Source organism: Ctenopharyngodon idella, chromosome 3 (genome assembly GCF_019924925.1).
Source record: "Ctenopharyngodon idella isolate HZGC_01 chromosome 3, HZGC01, whole genome shotgun sequence".
In the NCBI taxonomy this organism is placed as follows: domain Eukaryota; kingdom Metazoa; phylum Chordata; class Actinopteri; order Cypriniformes; family Xenocyprididae; genus Ctenopharyngodon; species Ctenopharyngodon idella.
The window spans coordinates 44748167-44773499 of record NC_067222.1 but is presented as its reverse complement, the minus strand read 5'-3'; the positions used below and the strand labels follow the sequence as shown (position 1 = coordinate 44773499).

Here is a 25333-nt window from a genome sequence, read left to right as displayed (position 1 = left end):
GTAAAATACATTTTTTTTTTTCAGGATTGTTTGATCAGTATTAAGTTCAAAAGTTTAGAATTTATTTGAAATATAGAACTTTTTTTTTTTTAAATGTCATTATAAAATGTCTTTAATGCCACTTTTGATCAATTTAATTTACTGTGTCCTTGCTGAATAAAAATAATAATTTCTTATTTTTAAAATCTTACTCACTGAACATTGTTTGATATTTTAAAAAATAGCAACAATTTCAATCCACATTTTTTGCATGAATGCTTCACAAACATTAACAGTACACTGTATTAACAGTACTAATTTCTTTATTTCATTTCTAGTCCAGTGCAGTCAGGTAGTGCTCGCTGCAGTAGCGAGTACGTAAAGAGCACGTAGCCCAACGTCATCTCGTTCAGCCCAGTTTGGGGCGGGGCTTGATGCTAGCCGACTCACCTGTTTCAGTGAAGTGAAACCGAAAGCGGTGGAATCAAACGAATAGACACTATTTCAGAGAGTCCAAGATCAGAAATGGCTTCCCATGTCACGGTAAGTTTGTTAAAACGTTTCATAGCTATAATATCAATAGCATTATTAATAAAATCAATGTAATATCAACAGCATCTATCTGTATATTGAGCATTTGCGTCTAAACGTCGAACAAACACGCTAAAGCTGATCGTTACTTCACGGTGGAAACTGTAACACTCATGAAAATGGATAAACTTACACAGATTGTATTCCTGATTGTAGCTTACTGTGCTGTTACCTACGGAGCTCCTAAAGGGACATAGTGGTGGAAAAAATATTAGAGGGGTGGAAAAAATATTTTTCAAAGCTTTTGCGTCCCGAGAAACTTCCACTTTCCACGAGAAACACTTCCTGTTTACTTTCCCACTGGCAGTGGTTCAGACATCTCGGAGATTTATTCAGATATTTATTTTGAACTTGGACTTAAGTATAAAGAAAAACTCCGCCTATGGCGCTGAGCAGGGATTTTCTAGCTGCACAGGTATTGTTAATGATATGACTCATTACAGGGGCAGACAAAATTACTATCAGAAGCATAACTCACTTACATTCAAAGAAAATATCAAAACATTAGTCATTAGGTCTGCACGATATTGGAAAAAACTGACAATGCGATATTTTGTTTTTCTGCGATATATATTGCAATATGAAATAAATTCACCGGATTACTTGAATAGCTTGATTTGGAAAGATTTAATAATTCTAAAAGTAATTGCAAAAGTGATTTCCTCTTTGTATTTTGTTGTTTGAAAACATGCATGATGACACAGAAAGCAGCAAGAATATTATCTTTGCTGTCACTAGGCATGGGCTGGTATGACATTTTGACTGTATTTAACCTTAAGCAAAAATATCACGGTTTCACAGTATTGCTATTACAGTTTGCTTCTATTAATATTGAGTAGAAAAAGTTGAGTAGTTCACATCACTGTATCCCAGCCAACAGGAAACGTTCTCATAACTTTGGCTTATGTTCTGGCAAGGTTCTCTCAAAGTTATGAACGTTCTTCCAGTAACATTAATAGAACATTTGTTCAATGCTATCTGGTTCAGTGTTATCTTTAAACACTTAATTTAGTATGATTTATAAACTGTTTTCTACATTGAGACCAAAAAAAGACACTATAAGGTCAAGGACACACACACACACACACACACACACACACACACACACACACACAGACACACACGTACATAAACAATATTAGTATTGAAAATACAAAACTTTACCACACAATTCACAATAAGAAAAACTTTGTTAAATCCAGGTCAGAAAGTTTACGAAATTAGAATAATCTAAAAAGTTTAATTTTAATCAAATTGTCAAAATTCAGTGTATTATTCTTGTTTTTTTATTGCCACATACAGGCCTGAAATCAAATCTTTCATCTAGGAGGAAGAGAAGCAGAAAACTGGCTGTAAAATGAGTGTGTCTGAGGAGAAAGAGGAGGAGGTGTCTGTTCACACTCAGAGAGCAGCATCTCCAGGATTCAGTTATGTGTCTATAAAGAGTAACAACTCCATGGTTCAGCCCCCTAAGTTCAGTGATGAATCATCTCCAGGATTCAGTAATGTGTCTATGAAGAGTAACAACTCCATGGTTCAGCCCCCTAAGTTCAGTGATGAATCATCTCCAGGATTCAGTTATGTGTCTATGAAGAGTAACAACTCCATGGTTCAGCCCCCTAAGTTCAGTGATGGACCTGCTGTGACCTCTGACCCTGTGTGAGTAGCATTTACTATCTGCTAGAGCTGCACGATTCTGGATAAATTGAAAATCATATTTTTTTGTTCCAAATAGAGATCACGACTCTCCCATGATTCTGAATAGACAACTGATTCAATGACTCAGTCATAAAGACTTCACTTGTTTCATTACTGAATGAATCTCTTGAATTAATGATTCAATAACAAATACATGTTTTAACCAAGCGGCAACCTCCCCCAGTTTCTCTTGAAGCCAATATGGAAGTGACTGAAACTGCGATTCATCGACTGGCCGCTAGAGACAGGCTCCAAAAGAGAGCAGAATCTCATTGAGCCCCATGTTAAAATGGCTAACTTTACAGCAGAAAAAAAACATGTTTACAGCCTGGATCAAATTGTGGTTTTGGTCTATACAGCTAATTTTGCTTCCCTTTCAGTCGGTCACGTTCGACGTACGTCAGTAGTGACCGACGAATCGGGATATCGCTAGAGAGCCCTATCAGCTTCGAGTGAACTACAACAGGCCAATGAAGTTGGCGTGCGATATTTGCATAATGCGCACCGCCCCCGCCAGGTGGTATAAATAGGGGAGCAGATGCAATCGCACTCTGTCTTTCGCTTCGGAGCCAACCTGTGTGTTCCTGCTGTTAGTCTGAGAGTGACTTCGCAAGCCTTTGAAGAGCTTTTGTTCTACAGTGCTGGCTTTATGGCACCTTACAGCGAGGCCGCGAGCTTCCCAGAGTGAGCTTCTCGAGCTGTTATACAGCTCTCAACTGCTGTTTTCACAGCATTATTTGCCCCGTTGGTTTGCGATTTGGGCCGGTTCCTCTGTGTGTGTGACTCAGGGAGTGAAAAGTGTACCTGCAGTCACATCGCGGCTGTTCCCTGTGTGCTTCGGCACAAAGAACAAGAGCTTCTAAAAGAGCTTCACAGACAGACACTGCGTCTTTTTCAAGACGTCATTCTGTCTGTGCGTTTCTGGAGGCGGTCGTTTCCTATCCTCACTGACGGCCACAATCACTTTCTCTCATGTCGGCTTAGCGTGCTGAGACTGTGTTTGTGGGTGGTTCATATTCTCTTGTAAAAAAAAGAGAGCATGCCCACGTCGGCGCGTTGTTCGTCTTGCCTTTCTCGTAAGGGCTTGAGCGCTCAGCGCGCCGTGTGCCGTCGAGCTGCCGGCTGACAGCACGCGTTGCCATGGCAACCCAGCGCGTTGTTCGGCGCTCTAGATGCGTGGTCGAGACTCGAGTGCCTCAAACGAGGTGGAGTCCCCTCACCTATTCCCCGATCTAGTTTCTCTTTCTGAATCAGAAAAGTACTACTTTTGGTGAATAAGCCAGGGTGACCAGAGGATCACAGTGGGGCATTACCTGCCGAGCCAATCTCCGTGGGCCCCCCACTCCTCTAGCGCATCGCAAACATGCTGTGACTGTGTTCGTGGGTGGTTTATGTTTGGTAAAAACATGGCCACGTCGGCGCTCAGCGCCGTGTGTCGTTCAGTTAGACGACCACGTTCACTCTCTCACATGGCTGGTAGCTTCTGGGTGGATTGCTGGTCCTTCTCATGGGGGACCTAGCATCTTAGTCAGGGCTCCAGCAGAGGATCAGATGTCGACTGCTACATTGGAGAGAGGGTTGTTGGGCTCTGGACATGAAGATGAGGCTGAGCGTCCCACGGTTGTGATGTGCTCATGCTGAATCAGATTCAGAGTTAACGACCATGCTTTCCCGGGCCCCTGGGGGCGTGGTGTGACGCGTACTCGCCTTGCCCCGCCCCCTGTCTTAGCCTGGACGTGCATGAAAAACTTGGCAGTTTAGAAGCCTTTCTTGGTGCCAAATATGGAACACCAAAAGGGTCATATCTGCATTAAGTTTTTTCTCTCTCACTACCCTCTGTGGTGGGGTGGCAGTGCTACGGGCACACCACCTCTGCCCTGCATGGGTCTTGGCCCCCGGCAAGTCTGTGGAAGGCCAAAGCACTCATTGCATATGGGTAGTTCTGAGTCGGGGTTGAGCTACGCATGATGCAAGTCATAGCGCAGGCCCCTGGCCAGACAATGTCTACCATTGTGGTCCGGAAACACCCCTGGCTAGCCTTGCAGAGGTGTGTCATCGTCTAAGTACGCTTTCTCGATGCTCTCATCTCACAAGCTGGCCTAAAATCCAGCCCGCTCAGCCCGCAGCCAAGCCACTTGGCTAGCGAGAAGCGGTCCTGGAGAAACTGGTGACCTGGAGCTGAGGTAAACAGTTCTTCGGGAGACGATGCCCGCATCGCTCCCTCCCCGGAGGAGGGCCGGGTGGAGAATTTTGGTTTGTTCCGCCGCTGGCTCTCCGGAGACCAGCGGTGCCCACGGAGTAGAACTGTTTTCTGACCCTCCAGGTCCCAAGAGGGCGCGGCTGGCAGTGCGCGAGGCCCCACCTCGCCACTCTCAGCCCCCTCTCACTTCGCCAGCAGGTCCCAGTGTGTTGGTTGAGGCCGCCTCCCATGTGCCGTCTCCCATTCACACTGCCACCTTGCAGAGTCTGACCACACTACGGGCCGCTATGCCGTCCAAGTCGGGTCCAGCACTCTACCTCGCTGCCCCACGCCCGGTACGTCTGTGGTCCATTTGGTCCCGCTGGTTCGGTGTCTGGAAGCCTGGCTAGCGCTTTCCAGCCCGTCCCGCTGGCTCATTTGTACCATCAGACTCGGCTATGCGATTCAGTTCGCCCGGCGTCCCCCGGTGTTCAGGGGTGTCCATTACACTCGTGTGTCCCTGGACAATGCACCTGTTCTCTGGGCGGAGATTGCTGTCCTCCTGGCGAAGGATGCAGTCGAGCCGGTCCCTCCAGCCGATTTGAAGTCAGGGTTCTCCAGCCCCTACTTCATTGTACCCAAGAAGGGCGGTGGGCTACGGCCAATCCTGGATCTGCGTGTCCTGAATCGGTCCCTTCTCAGGCTGCCGTTCAAGATGCTTATGCAGAAGTGCATTTTCAAATGCATCCGTCCCCAGGATTGGTTTGCAGCGATCGACCTGAAGGACGCGTACTTTCATGTCTCGATTCTGCCTCGTCACAGACTCCTACGGTTTGCGTTCGAGGGTCGGGCATATCAGTACAAAGTCCTACCCTTCGGGCTGGCCCTGTCGCCCCGCGTCTTTACGAAGGTTGCGGAGGCGGCCATTGTTCCGCTCAAGGAACAGGGCGTTCGCATCTCAACTGCCTCGACGACTGGCTCATCCTGGCCAGCTCGTGGGAGCAGTTGTGCGAACACGGGGACATGGTGTTAGCTCACCTCAGTCGGTTGGGTCTTCGGGTCAACTGGGACAAGAGCAAACTCTCCCCCGGGCAGAGGATCTCTTATCTCAGTAGGGAACTGGATTCGGTCGCCTGGACCGCGCGCCTCTCCGAGGAGCGCGTCCAGTCAGTGTTGACCTGCCTGAGTACGCTCAAGCGCAGGACGGCGGCCCCACTGAAACTCTTTCAGAGGCTCCTGGGGCATATGGCATCCGCAGCCGCAGTCATGCCGCTCGGATTGCTTCATATGAGGCCGCTTCAACACTGGCTCCGCGGCCGGGTCCCGAGATGGGCGTGGCAGCGCGGTACGTTCCGTGTCCCCGTGACACCGAACTGCTGTCGCACCCTCACCAAGTGGTCAGACTCTTCGTTCCTGCGGGCTGGAGTTCCCCTCGAACAAGTGTCCAGGCATGCTGTGGTCCACACAGATGCCTCTGCCACGGTGTGGGGGGCCACGTACAACGGGCATGCAGCATCGGGTCTGTGGACGGGGCCCCAACTGCATTGGCATATCAATTGCCTCGAGTTGCTAGCAGTACGTCTTGCACTGGGCCGCTTCCAGGAGCTGTTGACAGACAAGCACGTACTGGTCCGCTCGGACAACACTGCGGCCGTTGCGTACATCAACCATCAGGGTGGTCTACGCTCCCGCCGTATGTCGCAACTCGCCCGCCATCTCTTGCTATGGAGTCAGAAGCATCTGAGGTCGCTTCGTGCCATTCACGCCCCAGGCGTGCTCAACCGTGCAGCCGACGAGCTCTCACGGCAGCCTCCGCTTCCGGGCGAATGGCGACTCCGTCCCCAGGTGGTCCAGCTGATCTGGCAGCGCTTTGGCGAGGCACAGATAGATCTGTTCGCCTCCCGGAGACTGCCCACTGCCAGTTCTATTCCCTGACCGGCGGCACGCTCGGCATGGATGCCCTGGCAATCAGCTGGCCCCGGGGCCTACGCAAATATGCGTTTCCCCCAGTGAGCCTTCTCGCACAGCTCCTGTGCAAAGTCAGGGAGGACGAGGAGCAGGTCTTGTTAGTGGCTCCATACTGGCCCACTCGGACCTGGTTCTCGGACCTTACGCTCCTCGCGACAGCACCTCCCTGGCCCATTCCTCTGAGGAAGGACCTCCTGACTCAGAGACGGGGCACCCTCTGGCACCCGCGTCCCCACCTGTGGAAACTCCATGTGTGGTCCCTGGACGGGACGCGGAGGTTCTGAGTGATCTCCCGCAAGCGGTCGCAGACACCATCACTTCCGCTAGAGCTCCTTCTACGAGGAACCTCTATGCGCTGAAGTGGAACCTATTCGTCGAATGGTGTTCCTCTCAACCAGAGCGAGAGGACCCCCGATCATGTTCGGTCAGAACCGTGCTTTCCTTTCTGCAAGAGGGCCTGGAGCGAAGGCTGTCTCCCTCCACCCTCAAGGTGTATGTTGCCGCTGTCGCCGCACATCACTATGCAGTTGATGGTAAATCGCTAGGGAAGCACGATCTGATCGTCAGGTTCTTGAGGGGGGCGAGGAGACTAATCCTCCCTGGCCCCCCTCTGTACCCTCTTGGGATCTGACCCTGGTTCTTACATCTCTCCGGGGTCGTCCCTTCGAGCCTTTGCAATCAGTCGAGTTAAAAGTACTGTCCTAAAGACCGTCCTCCTGGTTGCATTGGCCTCGCTCAAGAGGGTAGGGGACCTGCACGCATTTTCGGTTGACGAATCGTGCCTGGAATTCGGGCCCGGTGACTCTCACGTTATCCTGAGACCCCGGCCTGGATATGTGCCCAAGGTTCCTACCACTCCCTTTCGAGATCAGGTAGTGAACCTGCAAGCGCTGCCTTCGGAGGAGGCAGACCCAGCCCTAGCTTTGCTCTCTCCCGTCCACGCTCTGCGCCTGTACGTGGACAGAACGCGAAGCTTTAGGACCTCAGATCAGCTCTTTGTCTGTTACGGAGGCCAGCAGAAGGGAAAGGCTGTCTCCAAGCAGAGGATGGCCCACTGGATAGTGGACGCCGTCGCCCTGGCGTATGAGTCCCAGGGCGTGCCTTGCCCGCTCAGGTTGAGAGCCCACTACATCAGAGGAGTGGCCTCTTCCTGGGCGCTGGCGCACGGCTCCTCGCTGACAGATATCTGTAGAGCTGCGGGCTGGGCGACACCTAACACGTTCGCTAGATTCTATAGCCTTCGTGTAGAACCGGTATCTTCCCGTGTACTCGCTTCCACCAGCCGGTAGACGCGAAGAGCCCGTTCTAGTGTCGGCTTGCAATGCCACTCCCGCCCCCTGGGCCGGATACGTGCATCCTTTTTACTCCAGTCGAGTTCCCCGCTTGGCGAACCCTGTCGAGTTCCTCCGCCTCCCCCTTCGGCTCGGACATTGCGGAGTGTCTGATGCCAGGCCAAACCTCCGTCACCGACGTTGACGTTTGGCTGGGTTCCACATGTCGTGACCCCTCCACGTGAGCGGTCCCATGTGTGTATTTGTCCACGGTCAACTCCCTACGGCGAGCCCGTGTCTTTCCCTAGCAGAGCCAGCTCTGCTGTCACCTGTCAGATGAGTCTCCCCCCTACCCAGGTGGAGCCATCCCAGGGACTCCATATGCGTACTGCCCACGGCCAGTCCATATGTGTACTCTCCACGTAAATTCCTCCCCTACAGGTGGGTAGTGGTCTCCGCAGCGTCCCCTACGGGTTCGCTTCCCCAGTGTAGTCTAGTTTACTTAGTGGGTATATCGGAACAGCAGTAGACTCTCTCGGCGTAAGCTCGCCCCCTTCCCCGTCCCACTGGTGCGCCGGGTGGCTAGAGCTTGCGCTGGGCACTGGAAGGGGTTCATACTGTGGCGTTTTATTTGGGATCCCAATTCGTCGGTCACTACTGACGTACGTCGAACGTGACCGACTGAAAGGGAACGTCTCGGTTACGTATGTAACCCTCGTTCCCTGAAGGAGGGAACGGAGACGTACGTCCCGTCGCCACAGTTGCTGTACCCTCGCTGTAGTGCAGACTAGGTTGTCTCCTCAGCGAAAAACAGAGTGCGATTGCATCTGCTCCCCTATTTATACCACCTGGCGGGGGCGGTGCGCATTATGCAAATATCGCACGCCAACTTCATTGGCCTGTTGTAGTTCACTCGAAGCTGATAGGGCTCTCTAGCGATATCCCGATTCGTCGGTCACTACTGACGTACGTCTCCGTTCCCTCCTTCAGGGAACGAGGGTTACATACGTAACCGAGACGCCTTCCTGACAAGTCTGAGGGGGGTGAATTTTTTTATAACTCATCCGTTTAAATTATATTAAGCCTTAAAGTTCTGCATAATTAAGGGCGTGGTCACTTGAGTGACAGGTTTGCCGCTGCTGTCTGTGAGCCGTCACTTTACCTCAGCTAATTCCAGCCGCTGAATTTGCATCTCAGCCGTGTTTGTGCTTTTTTTCGGGATTATTTTATACAATTATAAAATAATAATATATACAATTATAAAATAATATGGCTTGTTGCGTTAATGGTTGAGACTCGAGACCGATGTGAGTCTGTGTACATGTGCACGCATGTGGAAGATAAACAGAACATGTACGTTGTTGGATCGTGGCATTGGCTAAAAGTTTTGTTCCTGAGATTTACTACAATGACAATACCAGGAGGATATAAAACTCAGATGGCATTGCTTGGATATTATAACTAAAACTGCTAAAGACACCGTAGATTGACAGTAAACATTTAGAAATTTAAAATGATATAACTTGTTATCTTTATTAATATTTTAGATAGTATTTAAGATAGATAGATAGCTCCTTTGCCTGTTAACATGATCACGTCGGACTAGGCAGGCGTGGTTTCAGCAACCTCAGTTCCAACCACGTCCCGCCTCTTTGCCCATTTTCAGTTATCCGGGAGTGACGTGCGGTGACGCGCAGCTAAGATGACAGCGGCCTCATTTTCGCTTCAAAAATGCTCTTCAGAAATCAACGGGTGATGTCACGGACACGTGTCCATATTTTTTTTTTTTTACAGTCTATGGTTTTAACAGTCTCTTGTCGCCACTTACTGGTGTAATGATGTAATTCATTTAATCTTTATTTGAAGAGAAATACATTAATCTGCAGCACATACTTTAAAGGGTTAGTTCACCCAAAAATGAAAATTCTGTCATTTATTACTCACCCTCATGTCGTTCTACACCCGTAAGGCCTTCGTTCATCTTCAGAACACAAATTAAGATATTTTTGATGAAATCCGATGGCTCAGTGAGGCCTCCATAGACAGCAATGCCATTTAACTTCTCAAGATCCAGAAAGGTACTTTAAAACATATTTAAAACAGTTCATGTGACTACTGTGGTTCAACCTTAATATTATAAAGTGACGAGAAAACTTTTTGTATGCCAAAAAAAAAAAAAAAAAAATGACTTTTCAACGATATCTAGTGATGGCCGATTTCAAAACACTGCTTCAAATCTTTTGTTTTGAATCAGTGATTTGGATCGCGTGTCAAAATGCCAATCTGATGAAATTACGTGACTTAGGCGCTCCGAATCACTGATTCGAAACAAAAGATTTGTAAAGCTTCGAAGCAGTGTTTTGAAATCGGCCATCACTAAATATCATTTAAAAGTTATTTTATTTTTTTGGTGCAGACTTAAGAGACTTAATATTAACTTCTTGTATTGTGATCTGAAGAGTTGAAAATCCTATTTTGCACCTATTTTCTCCGTTTACTGTGCCTTTTTGTGGGTTTTATATGACAGGTGTTCCGCTATAGACGTTGGTCGGGGTAGACGCCATATTGAATGTTACATGGATGAAAACGAGGCTGTGAGGGACAGACCTACAGTCTTTACAATGACATGAAGTGTGATCATAGATCAATATAACTTTTATGGAGTTTCAGTCTACTGAAAGTTTTTTGGAAAGATGTTTTTTTCTGCTGAACAGTTGTACGATCCATCGAAAGCACGTTTTCATTCGTGTCAAGAGATAAATAAGATGTTAGCATTTTTAATGTATTTATAGTTAACACGTTACATTATTTTAAGAATTTCTCAAGCTTGCATATTTCACAGACAGCACCGGACTCTGTTGTACTCTGAAACATTTTTCAAGTCCCAAAGGCTCGAGTAAAAATGCATCCGAGTCTGTGACAAATAGAAGTCCGGTAAAAGTTTAAAGGCACAATATGTACGATTTTTGTAGTAAAATGTCCAGAAAAACCACTAGGCCAGTGTTATATTTTTTGTTCAGTTTAGTACTTACAATATCCAAAATGTTTCCAACTATTTGTAAATCGTGAGAAAATCTGGATACGGGACGTGTACGGGAGTCGCCTGACAGTGGCATCATATCTCTGCGTTACCCTCGGTTTCCGGTTTTATTTTGTAGAAACCATGGAAACACCAAAGACGCTTTAATATATTACATGTTTTATTAGACAAGGTAACAACTGGAAGCAGAAGCGGCGACTGCGGCATAATAAGAGCTCCACTGCTCGTGAGGCGCGTCTCGTTCATCTCTCATTAGCAATCGCTCCAGCGGCCTCGTTCAGCTTCAACATCACTCGGCCCATGAACATGATTTCTGCTCGAGTCCTGTCCCGATTCTTTTCCCCCGACTGTGAGGTGAAGATGACATTCCCAAGATTCTGCACTCAAACTCTGCATCATCAAGCTATGCCTTTGTTTTGAATAGACGACCTCTAGCAGTGAAAAATCTACATATTGTAGCTTTGATAAAGTTCAAACATCATTAAAGACTAGTGAACACTTAGTAATAAAATAAGAACAAATTACATATTACAAGCATTGATTGATACAATAGAACACAAATATAAGATAATTAAACAGTGCTTTAAGTTTTTCAGTTAGTTCTAACAGTAGGCATAATATTCAAATATACATTGAATAATCAAATGTAAAACAACATTGCATAGTCTTCACTGTATAAATAAAATGTAATTAATTGTTAAAGCTACAAAAGGAATTTTCTCTTTGTCTTTTGTTGTTTGATTAGCATTAATGACAGACAGAAGCAGGTATATTAGACTTCTGTCACTTTAAGAGCCAATGCACAGATCTAATAAAATGATACACATCTGTTTTCTTTCTCAACTGTAAATGTTCACTTAAGACTAGGGCTGTGACTAATGATTATTTTGGTAATCGGGCGATTATTTTTACGATTAATCGAGTAATCCGATATTTGGTTTTTGGGTGGTATTAAAAATAGACCTAAGCAAACAATAATGACTTAAAATACAATAACAATGAGGAATTAATATTTGTTTTCAAATAAATTATCAAAATCAAGTAATTATATAGTCTTATAGAAAAACACTGTTAAAATAAATGATATAATATACATGTATATAGACAATCAACTAAAGGTGTACTCAGAATAGGCTCGGTTGCCTTGAACCGAGCCTGAGCGTGATTGTCCCCCCTGCCCACTCCCCCGCTGACCCGCACTCACACTGCACTTAAAGGGTTAGTTCACCCAAACTAAGCCATCGGATTTAATCAAAATATCTTAATTTGTGTTCCGAAGATGCACGAAGGTCTTACAGGTGTAGAACGACATGAGGGTGAGTAATAAATGACATTATTTTCATTTTTGGGTGAACTAACCCTTTAACGTTCCAGGCCGGAGCACGCTTACGTCATATACGATGCAACTTTTTGAATGGAAGAAACCATGAAGAAATGCACTTTTGCTAAGATACTGCCTAATATTTATTTATAATTTATGCCGCACAGCGATTTTCAACAGCACGTATCAGAGGATTATTACGAAGGCAGCTGACGTTAATGGAGGAATTTGCAACTTTACTCTCAAACTACAATTCTGTTCATCAATAAGGTGAGAATCAGACCCGTTATAAACTCAAATACACTCGAATTAATTACATGAATTGATAAGTGTACTAGAGTAGTAATAAAGATTTTTGCCGTCATAATGATGACAGTAGCACACAAAAATAGTAACTGTTCCATGCTCAGGCATGCGAACCGTGCTCGAGCCCAACCGAACCGCGCGCTGGCCCACCTCTTCCAAGTCTAAACGAACCGCGCCCGGGCACGGAACGGAGCGATCACACTTGTCAAACGAACCGGGCTTTGGGGGTCAAACGCGCTCGGGCACGGTTCAGAGAGCCTAGTGTGAGTAATGTATTATAACAAATGCCTGCAGGGGGCGCCAACGGACTGGTGATTGTTGTTGTTACACTTTACAAAAGATCAAATCCTTGTTTAATATTGGCCAGACAACATTTAATCCAAATGTTAACTTTATTATTTGGCCACTTCTTTACGATAGAAATGCTACATCCAGTAAGTTCTTGAAAAATTAACATCAAAGCATACAAACTTAGAGCAGAGGTTTAGATTTTTGTTTTGAAATCACGATGAACACTTTGCATATTTAGAAACATACTGATGTATTCTCATGTGTTAGCATATGTTTATAAATGATTTACCTGTGCAAATGAACTAACATCATTCAATCACACACCTGATTAAAATAAACACATAATCTCCTTATTTCTCCATTATTTTTCTATCTCTGACTGCATGTGCTGAAAAAATTGAGAAATAATATTTCATAAAAACCAACACCAGTGACAAAAAAATTAAATAAATGCGCAAAAAAAAAAAAAAAAAATCATTAAGCTGTCATTTATGTGTATTCATAAAGTCAAAGGGTAATCTGATAATGTGGTCTAAGTTTAAATGTTAGAAAAAGAAATACAGTTTAAGACATCTACGGAGCCCCTAAAGGGACATGGTGGTGGGAAAAAAAATTGGGATGGGAGAAAATTTGACGTGGTGGTAGAAAAAAAATTGGGGATGGGAGGAATTTTTTTTTTTTTTTCAAATCTTTTGCGTTCCCTCGCAAAGATGGAAACGCAAACATCTTTGCGAGGGAACGCAAAAGATTTGGAAAAAAAAATAAAAAAATCCTCCCATCCCAAATTTTTTTTCACCACCACGTCAAATTTTCTCCCATTCCAATTTTTTTTCCCACCACCATGTCCCTTTAGGGGCTCCGTATGTTTCAATCCGTTGTTGTGGAAAGAGCACGTCCACAGAGTTACACGTTCATGACTAGGACAATCAAGTTCGCTTGTGCATTCGCAGCCTTTTGTGCCATTGTAAATTGTAATATTATGTTTATTTTGTGTGTGTATATATATGTATGTATATATGTATATATATATATATATATATATATATAATATGATTAATCTCATATGGAATGCGTTTGGTTGAGTTAATTAACGATGCAGTAAAGCGCTTCATTGTACTGGTGATCATCTTTAGCTTTAGCGCTACTTACAATAGCAATGCGCATTAATAAATATGATTGGGACTGTCATATACATAACATTATAATGAGAACACTGTTGTAATAAAACTTTGTGAATTCTCTGGGTTTATTTGCTGACGTGTTTGAGCGTGTTGTTGTGGGGAGCGCATCCAGAACATGAGCACATTCTGACCAGCACAGTCAAGTTCGCTTGTGCATTCGCGTCATTTTGTGCAGATATAAGTCGTAATATTAAGTTTATGTAATATAAATATCTGGTTAATCTCATATAGGATGCGTTTCGTTGAGTTAAATAACCCACTAGAAAAGTTCTTCAGTTTCCCAGTGCTCATTCAGCTCTTCAGCTTCAGCGAAGCAATGCAAAACATTAAAAGCTATGATTAGGACTGTCATATACATAACATTATTATGGTATACACTTTTGTAATAAAAAGTAGTAAATCCTTTGGGTTTAGTTGCCGTTCTTCAGCGACCATTGAGTTGATTAAACTTATAGCAAAGTGCTTCAGTTTAATGCATGAACTAACAGAGAGCAACAATAATCTTTGTGAATGTTAGTTAATAAAATATTTCTGTTCATGTTAGTTCATGGTGCATTAACTAATGTTAACAGATACAACTCTGGATCTTAAAAATGTCTTAGAAAATGTTGAGATTAACGTTAACTAAGATTAATAAATCCTGTAGAAGTATTGTTCATTGTTCATGTTAACTAATGCTAACAAAATGAAACATTATTGTAAAGTGTTACCAATTTTTATATATATATATATATATATATATATATATATATAAAGTAAGTTTGTAATATGAGTGTAAAATTTTAAAAGTTAAGGAATCTTACACTGGTTCAAACTAGGCTACTGTATTGTGTTTGATTTTGAAGTGTTTGGGACATGGCTTTTAATGGTGAGCCTTTTGTTTTTGTAATCAGGTTCTCAAAGTATATCAAAATTTGGGTCCGTTATCGGCTTTAAAATGTAAAGAATTTTTGGTTATTGGCAAAATTTTCATATCGGTGCATCCCTAAGCACAAGTGCTAAATTGAGTCCTGTTTTGTGTCTTTTTGCACTTGAATGGTATAAAATCACTTGAATGTTTAAATTGGCAGGACTTAAAAACACTTGTGTGACAAGCAGGAAGGGCGAGAGCCGTGAGGGAACGGCGCAAGGCCGGTGGCGGGAGGGATAATCAGCTCTTGCCCGCCCTGCTTGTCGCAACTTGTAAATGATAAACTTATGATGGTTAAAGTTTGCAATTAATCCACGAATCACATTTTTAACTGTCAAAATAATGTTATAGAATTTTATATTTCCGAGACAATCAAGGTTTATAAAGACCATTTTATACTCCTTAACAAAACAATGATCACAAAATTATATAAAATTAGATAAATTCCTCAGGAAAACTGATCAAATCAGGGCAAATACATTAAAAAGAATGAGCAAGTATGATTAAAATGTCCAGGCAGACACTGTCAAAACGGCAATCAAGAAATTAACCGATACTCTCAGAAAAACATGATGATTGTTTGGATGCAGTACATGCTAGGGGTCGCATCGACTAGGCGCACAGATCATTCAGTAACGCAGAAATATTTTATCAACACTGTTCTGTGATTTCTCAATAAAATAGCTTAGAAACTGAAAAGTTCTAGCATATATTTCTTAGTAACTAAAACCCACAGCTTCTCTATTAGTAGAGAGATGCTGGTAGAATTAATTCACACACACAGTCTCTCTCTCACTAATGCATTCATGTAAATGTAATCCTTAATGTGCTACTTTATCTGTATCTGATTTAGAACGAGCAGAAATCTGTGAGAAATATAATGACCCAAAGACAAGAACTGATAAAAATTAGCTGTTATGTAGGAGCAATAGCCATGGTGGGCAGCGCTGTGTCATGTGCCATAGCTGTGCGCAAGGCAATGTGTTCGAGCCGCAGCTGTCAGCTCAAGGTTTTTTGTTCATTAATGACGTCATCAGCTACTAGTCCATGTCAGCTTGACTTTCATCACATAAATGTCAACTTTAAAAAAATCTGATGTCGTTCAACCCCTAGTAATGCCGCCAAATTGACTCTAAACCAGCCCAAATTCTGTCCACCTGCCCAAACCGGTGCACAATCAAATTCAAAACTGCCCAATCTGGCAACACTGCTTCAGAAATGATCTGAAATATATCTCTGTTATTTCACCAGGAAGAGAAAGAGAGCAGCATCTCCAGTATCCAGATCTGTGTCTATGAAGAGTAACAGACCCATGAATCATCCCATTGATCTCAGAAATGAAGCCATGCCCTTTGACCCTGTGTGAGTATATTCATGTACACTTAAATATTAATTCATTACCCTTCATTTAATTTAGGAATGTTTTTAAACGCAATTTAATTTATTTCATTCAAAGTAAATAATTTGTATTGGGTCAACACAATTTAGTTGTATTAAGTCAAAGGTAATGTCAAACTAAATCTTGCATCAATCTTCAAATCAACTTAATTTAATTAATGTACTAAGGAATATTTAATTAATCTTATTTTGTTGATGCTACTTAATTTAATAAATTTACTATTTTCATTTTTTTAAGTTGGTCCAACTTATATTGTTTTATTAATTTACTAAGGTTTAATTAATTTTCTTAGTTTGGTCTAATTTAAATTAAGATCTAGTATAACTGTAATGGAATTAGGGCTGCAGGATTTATCGCAATTAAACCGCATGCGATTTGGCAAAGGCTGCGATTATTTTAGCGCAGCTTGTCAGAGCTTTGATCAGTAGTAAATGCTTCTCCATCTGGAAGCCAGAGGGCACTCTCGCGCAGAAACTGCTAATATGGCCTGCCCTAGAAGTAGATAACACACATCTTTCCAGGAAATCCCTATGGACGTCATACTATCACTGTAGCTGAATAAACAGAAGATTGAAAGGCTTTGATTGATTAAACATGACTAAAAACACACGACTGCCTTATTCTGTGTAAGAAGCCACATCATCTCACAGAAGGACGCTCAACTGTCGTTATGAAGTGAGTTTGGAGTAAAAACATGTTATTAAATGTTAACTTTCATTGGACAAGATGTTAATAAATGCTTCTGGAAAGATGTTTGTCGCGTGTTGCTTATTCAAATGCACATTATAAGTGACTCAAACTCACAGTGCTTTCAGATGGATTAGCATTTGGAGCCATACTTCATTGACAAGCTGCACATAAAAAAAAAATAATCGCAGTAAGAATCGCATTTAAACGCGATTTCAGTGTTATTTTAATTACACTTATAGTGTGATTAATCGTGTAGCACTAAATGGAATTATTTTAGTAATAGTTTACAAAGAAACTGACTTGTATTTCTTACTGAACAAAGTATTACATTCTTTTTCTGTTTTATAACATGCAACATTCACAAAGAAACCAACAGCATTAAAATCTAAAGTAATCTGTGGCTCTGCACTTTCATGTTTCACAAAGAAGATTCCGTCTCATGTTTCCTTCTGGCAGTTCTCTGTGTCCTTTGACAAATGCAACTGCTTGAGTTTGTCCAAACTTCTGTTGCTACAGTCATATGGAAACGTTGCAGAACAAAATGTTTTATATAACCATGTAGATATTTTAAAGACTTTACAAGGCGCAGTATAGGTGGGCTCAAAGTAAAAAAAAAAAAAAAAAAAAAATAACAGTGTGAAAGGATGAGAAAGATAAACATACCAAATATTCCTTCACCAGATTGTCTGGACCTTCCCTCGGATATAAACACACACACACACACACACACACACACACACACACACACACACACACACACACACACACCATTACTGTGGTCATAATAAAAAAAGAGCAGGAAACATGTCGTGGATTTTATCTTCAGAAAACAGGACAGCACAACATTTTAAATGTTAACCAAGCAGGCATATTAGTTCAAACCAAGAATGAACTATAACCGTAACTATAATAATAACAAATTATCATCCACACCAACAGACAATAACATTCTGTTTTTTTTACATTCAGTGAATATAACTGCAGCATGTGATATAAAGTCGGATGGATTTTGTTTGGCTGTTCATATTTTGATTGATTATCAGCTGGAAAAAAAACGCTCTGAACGTGACTCCATCGATATCATTCTTCTGTGTCATTGCAGTTATAGTTGTGGTGTGGACTCCACTATTCTCATACAGTTAGAGATAGTTTTTATAGTTATCATTATAGGTATCGTTTTTGGTGTGAATGGCCTTTATACTGTATTTTTGAACAGGTTTTACAGCAAAAATTATTTTAAGCACAGTTATATTTTAAGCAGTTATACAGTCTACATTTGTACAGAAAGAATTAGAGAAGTAATATTAATGGCTGCATTTTTCTCACGAAAACCAGATAAAGAGCTGGTGTTATTAGGTCATTTAAGCAGAGAACTGCCAATAAATCATATGAGATCCAAAGCTTAAGATATCCATTAAAACTTACAGCACCTGAGCATGTGTTTTAACTGAATCAAACAAGCAAAAGATATCTTACTTTATTACAATTCAAAGTGAAGCCTCCTCTGTTTCACACTCATGAAGTTGCTTTAAGACATTATTGTATCGCGATACGACAAAAAAATTAGAATTATAGGGTTGGGTCACCCAAAAATGAAAATTACCCCATGATTTACTTGCCCTCAAGCCATCCTAGGTGTATATGACTGTCTTCTTTCAGACGAATACAATCGGAGCGATATTAAAAAATATCCTGGCTCTTCCAAGCTTTATAATGGCAGTAAATAGAGGATGGGATTTTAAAGCCCAAAATAGTGCAACAATCCATCATAAAAGATATCCACACGGCTGCAGGGGGTTAATAAAGGCCTTCTGAAGCGAAGTGATGCGTTTTTGTAAGAAAAATATTAATATTTAAAACTTTAAGAACTAAAATAACTAGCTTCCGACAGGCGGCCGAGTGAAAGAGTGAACTCTGACCCGAAGCATGACGTATTGATGAACGTGGAAGCACAGAGGATAGAGCAAAACAAAACACTGATCACAAATTGAAAGTCTAAAACGAGAATTTTGAAAGATAATGTTGGAGGATTTTGATATAAAAGAAGAGGAGCTTGAGTTTGTTGCTCAGCCCTATTTGTTTGAACAGCGAGAGGCGTCAAAGCTTATGATACTCCTACATCACGTCAGGGGTTACTCTTTTGCCACAAGTTCACATGCGTATGACCGTCTGCAGGAAGCTAGTTATTTTAGTTTTTAATATGGATATTTTTCTTACACAAACGCATTGCTTCGCCCTTTATTAATTTACTAAAAGTTCTAAATATTAATAGCTGGAAATTTTTTTAATTGGTTTGAATAAATTATTTAAAAAAATGTTTTTGAATGAGTTCAATGACTTATTAATAAATATTTGTTTCATTACTGGATGAAATCAGGGTTTTGAATGAAACTTTTGAATAAATTATTCAATGACAAATAAAACATTTTTTGTCACTTGTCACCACCTAGTGGCATAACAATGTAGTTGATACAACCGTTATCATTCATAAATAAGATTGCGAAGGTGTTTGAATCAAGATAGCGATTCATCATGCAGTATACCGATGAATTGCATCATGTTCAATTTAAGTGCCAAAGACATATTTTCATCTCATGAAAAGAAGAATTTCTTTTACCATGGTGTTAAGGATCCATCATCGCTGTTTAAGGCATCGCTGTTGGAAGTGGTGATAAGCAACACCTGCGTAAGGGACTTGTTGACACCTTCGAGAGTGAGGGGAAACATTTTGAACATTGTAGAGGAATTGATTTGAGTGTTGTGTGGAGACGTGTGTCTGCCCTGGTGACTCAGTGAGTGGATTGGGTAAAATGCTGAAAAGCTGTCAATGGTGCGGCTCAGTGACTGCTGCTTATATATGCTTTCAATTATAATTGTCAGGACTGAAGATTAGCCTCCTCCAAAACTACATTTAGAACTTCTTTTCTTTGTTGAGAAAGTGCTTTCTTATGCATCTCTATATCTCTATCTTCATCTCTCATTTTGGATGTCAATTATACACAGAAATTAAGCAACACACTGGATTTTTTTCACATGGGTTTTCTGCTTTGACAGTACAGTGTGTGTAGAATTATTAGGCAAGTTGATGTTCTGATCATATATTTTTTTCCAGGCACATCTTACCAAATCCACATTAATCTTAATAACTATTATTAATTTTATATTTTATCATTTATAAGTGATATATAGTTGTTCATGAAGGCTGGAAATGACTGAAAACGCCTTATATTTAGGTGTGCATATTTATTAGGTACGTTTTCTTTTACAGATAAAATGAGCCAAAAAAGAGATTTACCTCTAACTAAAAATTATTAAATGCCCATGGGAAGGATGCAATACTAGAAACAGCAGTTAAGGCATGACCAATGGACAGTGAAATGCTCATTGGGTCAGCAGGGTCAGACAAAAACAGGTGGAGAAGAAAAGACACGTTAACTGCAAAATAATTAAGAATTAAGGTGAAGAATTAAGTGTGAAACCATCAGGAACCCTTTAGTCTCCAGCGCCACCATTTTCCAGAGCTGCAGCCTACCTGGAGTCTCCAGAAGTGCAATGTGTCAGGATCTCAGAGACTTAGGTTAGGTGAAGAATCCAAAAAATGACCCTCACTTAATAAGAATCACAAGCTGAAGTGTTGTAAAATACACAAATACTGTTTTTTTTTTTTTTTGTTTTTTTTTTTATAGACAGACAGATTGAGAGTGACTCTTGAAGGACCAGCACCACATCCTCTTGAACCACTGTTTGAAGAATTTATCTTCCATGATTCCAGAGTAAATCATGGAGTAATTTTCCTTTTAAAGTGAACTAATCCTTTAAGAATAAGTGTGATTTATAAAGGTTCCTAAGTGTCAAGACTAGGTCTCATCTCCTAAATTATTTAAGAGTGCTGGAGAGGTATCCTAACCTAGTTTGGAGTAACAAGATGGCAGCAGAGAGGAGGAAAAGCACACTTTCCAATAAAGATATGATGTACTGGAGTTATATGATGACACAGAGTTGATAAAATGATATAAACTTGTTTGACAATTCTTTTTTGTAACTGACCCAATAAGAAATGTAATAACTTTAAACATTACTTAAACAATAATTAATACATTTAATACATTTTAATCAATTTAATGACTTTGAATAAACTTTTTATAATTTTGAATGTAATAACTTCTCTGTAGAAATGGAAATAGTAATTAGATGTTTTGGTAACTGTAAGAATGCAGCAGTGCACCGGTGATGGGACTTTGACCCATCAGTCCACAGTAAGCAGGCTCTGAAATAGTTCTATTGCTAAACTTACCACACCAAACATATAGTGGCCAAAAGTGATGTGCAGAGTTTTTTTTTTGTTTGTTTGTTTTGTTTTTTATGAACCTACAATTTTGCTTAAACCATCAAAATATGAGGTTTTTTTTTTTTTTTTTTTTTTTTAATGTTTATATTATTTAAATGTTTGAAAAATGAGGGAAGAATAAAACACTAAACTAAGCAAAGGTATTTATCTGACAAAAATCTTTGGCAAAAAAGCCAAATTACAGCTACAGGTTTCAGAAATACCAAAAAGCTCAAAAAAAAAAAAAAAAGCACACATTGACTACAACATAATCATGTTTTTAATATTTAATTGGTCCTCTCATTTTTGCATGTGTTCATAATTTCTTTGTATGACATTCAGCCTGGCCAAAAATAATGTCCGCACAATTTCATTTCATTATCACACATGAAACAATTGACTCCAAGCACAGCTGTGCGATATGTTTACATCTTATAACACATTTTTAAAAATATTTAAATTAAGTTGAAGATGTCAATTTTCCTAGGCCGGACATCATTTGGCCAATACTCTATGGCAGTTCATTGACTTTCCAACTGATCTGCAAACCATACGGCAAAAGCAAGCCACTTTTATGTTGACTGTGGGCTTTCCTGCTCCAATTGTAAATGAGGAGACATATAGCAATAAAAAATGATTCCACACCATCAGTACTAATTTGTGACAATTTTGCACAATACGAAGCTATTTTTAAAAATACATTCAAATATTAAAACATTTCAGTGTCTTTTTAAATTATTTTTTAATAACAACATCAAATGATTGGTGTTGTGCTGTTGTGACTTCACCCTTGCAGGCTCACTATTGGCTGCTGCAGAGATTAAGGGCGGCCATTTTGAGTTGACGTCGTTGTAGTCCTTAGTTCACAACACTTAAAGGTGCTGTAAGTAGTATTTGAACTACGCTGTTGGACATTGTTGACATTTGAAATCAACCCAAACTAACCCACCCTTCTCTTCATTGCTCTGCCTCCAAAACTCACACTCCAATCCTAACCACCCTGCTCTGAGTCGGTCTCGAACCCTGGCCCGATCGCTGCTGTCATGTGAGGTGAACGCACTATCAATGACGCTAAACACCTCATTCTCTAGTGATCATCAGCGCGCAGTGGTTTACCTGCTCAACTCTCACTATCTTGCCTCTGTTACACACACAATGCGAGTGGATGTCTGTTTATCACAGCTGACACACAAAAATTCTTCACGAAAAATAAAGCGCCGTTGATGAACGAACGACAAGGAAGCACAAAAAATTAACGTACAGTACACAAGAGTAAATACAACGTGTTTGTTGTTAGTTGCAAACAGCACAGCAGCTCCAGACAATCAAAACCCAGTGTTACTCACATGAGCAGGATCAAAGCAGGCTCTGCGTCTGTTTTCAGGTCTTCCTGCTTAGCTCTCTCCAGCGCTGGAAAGCTTTTCTAATATAAACACGGGTCCTAAAGCGCTTGCCCAGTCATAAACCTTCATTGCAGTGATATTCTTTTGAGCTCTTTTGTATTGTGTCCCATCTCTCGTTCTGCAGTGTTTTTTTTTTTTTTTTTCTTATTTTCAAATCTCCCTCTTGCTCATTCCCTCTCATCGATCAGGTGGAAAATCCTCCTGTTACCCACAGCACAAAAATGATCTACTACATGTGACAAACATCAAATAATGCGTAACTTTTAAAAATATTTTTATTCATTGAAATTCATTTTGATACAGATTATGCTGTGTTTTGGGGGATATGAAGTATTTTTTTTTATCCATTTACCACAAAATTTCTCAACTACACCATGTGCATGCATATGAAATATTAAATTTTTATGAAAAGAAAACACTTTAATGATGATCAAAATTAATTATTCTGGATATTGATCTAGGTGTTAGAGGCAGAATTCTGTAATCTGCTGGTTAGACAAATCTGTAGGAAATACATTTTTAGTGTAATTACCATATACATCCAGCAGAGGACCCATAGAGATCCATTTATTTTTCTGGATGTGGCCAACTGCTCTTATAAATGCAATGTGGAAGGAACATGATCGCGCGCACACCAGGCCTTTGTCTGTGAAATGTCCACTGCGTGTCTTTGCAGCACATGTGGAATTGTCAGTGGGAGTAAACAGTTTCTCGTGCACACTGAACGAGCAGGTACGAAACGCGTAGAGTGAGGAGAGACTTTCCAATACCTAGTTAGGGGCCGTTCACATGCACTCAAATAGAGATCAAAAGCTCTGCCGAGATGGACTAACAGCTGATCATACCTGTACAGGGCGGGTTTTTTATTTCTTATCTCCATAAGTAGTAGTATAATCTAGTAGTAAAGCTAATGCAAGGTCTGGAAATCCATTTATCCTTTGCTGAAACTTATTCGTCTTCATGGAGAACGCGGAAATATTACCGAGTCCCCCTTTAAGTCAGCATCTAAGAATACTTTTTTATAAGAGTCTCCTCTTAGAAAAGTCCTGCTTTTTACTAAGAATTTCTTGACACTTAAGTCAAAGTTTAAGACTATTCTTAAGAGCATTTCTGAGAAGTTTTATACATACGGGCCCTGATCTTCATCTGCCCCCAAATGCCTGCTGTGCATCATTAACCTACAGCAGTGTTTCTGATGGACTCCCTCTCCCTTATCTGACACTTCCAATTCAGGTACTGAAGTTTCTTCAACTAATGAGTTGAATCAGGAGTGTTTGATTAGGGAATCATACAAAATGTGCGATCTTGGAGGGAAACAGAACATTGAGGGACTGTATGTCAGGAAATCAGCTGGCAACAACAGATTTATTACATATTAACTCTTTCCCCTGCCATTGACTGAATTCTCCGTCATTTATGCGACAACACTTCCCCGCCATTGTCGGAATTTCTTGGCTTTTCGTGTTTTCACTGTTATGCAGTAGTGAGAGCTTTTACACCACTTCTGAAAGAGTACTGAGTCTCCAGATCAAAACACAGGGGAAAAAAGGAGAAGAAACGAGTGATGAAAGCATTGCTTATGCACGTTGTAGTTTTTTTAAATTGATTTTCTCAGCTTTTTGTTCAAAATGTTGCTTTTCTCAATGAAACTTAGCCGCATTCAAGTGTTGATGAAAAAGAACGCATGAAGCTAGAATAGTGTGTTTTTTAAAGCAGAGGCTCTGTTATTTCTTTTGATATAAATATTCATACAACAAAATATTTTTGGGGTATAAAAGTTTTGTAATAATTATCAAAAATGCTAGTTGCTGGCAACTTAAAAAAAAAATGCTGCCGAGGAAAGAGTTAAACACTTCTTTCTCAATATGGTTGTGGTATGATTTTAAATAATATATTTTAATATTGAAAACATTTAAATATTTTCTCTATTTTGATGAAAGTCTTTCTTATGGAAGCTTGTTTCTGCCACTAAATAAATTTTTTTAAAAAAGGTAATTGATGTTTAAATATCAGAATTGCAAGACATAAACTATCAATTGCAAGAAATAAAGTCAGAATTGCAAGTTACAAACTTCTTCTCGCAATTCTGAGTTTTTTTCTTGCAATTGCGAGATAGAAACTCACAATTCTGAATTCTTTAATGAGAATTGTGAGATAAACTCTAAAAATTAAAAATTAAAAAAGTGACTATTTTCCTCAGAATTGCGAGTTTATATTTCACAATTCTGACTTTATAACACACAATTGAGACTTTATCACGCAATTCTTATGGAGTGAATTTTGTGCCATAATTAAAAAAACAAACTCAATCTGCTTTGCAAAGGGAAAACTCGACTCACAAACATAAAAGAACATACACACACAAAAGGAGTGAATGAGACTCAGAGAAACACTGTGGCAGCTTTTACAATCTCTGGAAGCTGCCAGAGGAAGTGGCTTTGAGGTTATGTAAGTTTTGGCAGGTTATTTTACATTCATTAAATCCATGTAAATGAATAAAGTGATGAATGGAAATTTGGCAGTATATACAGTGCCTATCGGCCGCTGGGCACTCCTTTTGTGTGTGTATGTTCTTTTATGCAATTTAGCTTATTGGGTTCATATTCCGGTCGCATCTGCTTGCTGGTATATAATGAATCATCAAGTCTTTTATTTAAAAAAAACAACAAAAAAAAACTAATCCACCGGATGCCACCGGAAGTGGCACTGCAACCTGCCACTGCCAGGATTTGCATTTGCTCTCTAGCGCTAAATTGATCCCCTAGCATAGCGCCATCTG

General features: G+C 40.9%; 2 protein-coding genes across 28 annotated transcripts in view; one reads left to right on the top strand and one right to left on the bottom strand.

The window, feature by feature from the left end:
* The window catches only part of radil2a (Ras association and DIL domains 2a), a 206282-nt gene that overhangs the window by 14328 nt on the left and 166621 nt on the right, over nucleotides 1–25333 (bottom strand). The gene's annotated exons all lie outside the window — the stretch shown is intronic.
* The window catches only part of LOC127509550 (NACHT, LRR and PYD domains-containing protein 12-like), a 238303-nt gene that overhangs the window by 87197 nt on the left and 125773 nt on the right, over nucleotides 1–25333 (top strand). The window lies entirely within an intron of this gene.